Source organism: Dendrobates tinctorius, unplaced genomic scaffold (genome assembly GCF_039654945.1).
Source record: "Dendrobates tinctorius isolate UK_male_01 unplaced genomic scaffold, ASM3965494v1 ptg000048l, whole genome shotgun sequence".
Lineage (NCBI taxonomy): Eukaryota > Metazoa > Chordata > Amphibia > Anura > Dendrobatidae > Dendrobates > Dendrobates tinctorius.
In genome coordinates, this window is record NW_027361716.1 from 6,575,001 (window position 1) to 6,577,500 (window position 2,500).

The window sequence follows — 2,500 nt, forward strand, 5'->3', positions numbered from 1 at the left end:
TTATACTGTTAGAAAACTGTTCATCCAGTAGTTGATAAAGATTAGCATTGCATGGTAAAAGGCTTCATCTGAGAGATAATTTAAGGTTTGTGCAAATCAAAGTGCATGTCCCAGTCCATTAGCCAGGACAGCGGTCTGTGGCTGCTGGACAAGATCAAGAGAAAAACCTCTTACCTGATGGCACCCACGGTGCTTCTTTTGATTAGCGGCAAGTCGCACATGTAATGTTGCTCCAGAATAGATTATCTAAAGAACAGTCAAAGATAAAGTCAGTTTGGTCCTAGAAACTCGCTCCATCACAGATCACTGTCATGGGGAATAGACTAGTAAACATGCAAATTGAACAACAAAGATAAAAGGTCAAAAAGTTATTGAAACATAGACGTAGTCGGCAGAATTTGAACCTGCGCGGGGAGACCCCAATGGATTTCAGACCACTCGGCCACGACTACTCAGACGTCAAGCTTTTATGAGTTTCACACATGTTTTCTAATAGCACCATGATCAAGCTCAGTGATCAACCCTCTGGAAGACATCCCAGAAAATGAAAAGAAAATACAAGGTCTCAGTAAAATGCAAAATCTGATTTAAAGTCATCATCAATGGGAACCATTCACAGTTTAAAGCTTTTCCCTCTTCATAATGTGGATTTGGAGTCAGTCAGCTCCAAAAACATCCTTAAAAATAATCCAAAAATGCTGAGAAGACTGAACATAATCATTTCCAAGTAAAAAAGACTTGATGTTCATTTGATCAGGTTTTGGAGCGTCTATTAACCATCTCAAGTTTCCAAAAATGTCCAGCGGTTAACTGAAATTACCATATCAATCTTCAGCTGTTTTTCACTTTGAACAGCTCCATATCTATAATACAAGTCAAGGGTAAGGTTCGAAAGACCCTATAAAGGGTCCTGATTGACTTTTGTGTGCTACAAAAAAAGCCACAAAACACATTCAAATGACGCCGAAAACAATTTTTAGAAAAACACCACCAAAAATGTTTATAAGGCACTTTAGGAAATTCTGGAAAACACAAGAAAAGATGGCTTAGAGAAAAATCAAAAACACTTCCTGAAGCCATTTTGGCTTCAAATCCTTGTCAGATTCACCCACTTGGAAAGAGTGTTATGTGAATAATGAGATTGCTTGGTATGACATTGACAATGAGTGACATAAACAATTTTAATTTTTGCTAATCCTACTTGATTGACAGCTTTGACCATGATATTCCATGAATCCTTGAACTCTTTTTTTGTCTTTTATTATGTGGATTTTAAATTGCTTGTTTCATCATAAACATTGGGCATCGTCGATCTGAGTGCAGATGGAAAAATCGAAATGTGTGCCCAGGTTCCACTGAGATTTGAACTCAGATCACAGGATTCAAAGTCCAGAGTGCTAACCATTACACAGTCATGGCTGCGGCTTGTTGTGCAGAATAAAGCATATGAAATCGTGAACGATGGCGAAAACAGGCTCCAAAGCTGCAGTGCAAATCTGCAATCATACACAATGGTAAATTGATATCTTATAACCTTTCATTCCACAAATTTACCAACATTTCCACGATATCACAGCTAGGACAGTTTGAAATGTTGATGAAAAGTGGCTAGTAAAAAGATTGCTGTATCTGTTACTTGGAAAAAGTGTGAAAAGAATAAATTGCAAAACTTATACTGTTAGAAAACTGTTCATCCAGTAGTTGATAAAGATTAGCATTGCATGGTAAAAGGCTTCATCTGAGAGATAATTTAAGGTTTGTGCAAATCAAAGTGCATGTCCCAGTCCATTAGCCAGGACAGCGGTCTGTGGCTGCTGGACAAGATCAAGAGAAAAACCTCTTACCTGATGGCACCCACGGTGCTTCTTTTGATTAGCGGCAAGTCGCACATGTAATGTTGCTCCAGAATAGATTATCTAAAGAACAGTCAAAGATAAAGTCAGTTTGGTCCTAGAAACTCGCTCCATCACAGATCACTGTCATGGGGAATAGACTAGTAAACATGCAAATTGAACAACAAAGATAAAAGGTCAAAAAGTTATTGAAACATAGACGTAGTCGGCAGAATTCGAACCTGCGCGGGGAGACCCCAATGGATTTCAGACCACTCGGCCACGACTACTCAGACGTCAAGCTTTTATGAGTTTCACACATGTTTTCTAATAGCACCATGATCAAGCTCAGTGATCAACCCACTGGAAGACGTCTCAGAAAATGAAAAGAAAATACAAGGTCTCAGTAAAATGCAAAATCTGATTTAAAGTCATCATCAATGGGAACCATTCACAGTTTAAAGCTTTTCCCTCTTCATAATGTGGATTTGTAGTCAGTCAGCTCCAAAAACATCCTTAAAAATAATCCAAAAATGCTGAGAAGACTGAACATAATCATTTCCAAGTAAAAAAGACTTGATGTTCATTTGATCAGGTTTTGGAGCGTCTATTAACCATCTCAAGTTTCCAAAAATGTCCAGCGGTTAACTGAAATTACCATATCAATC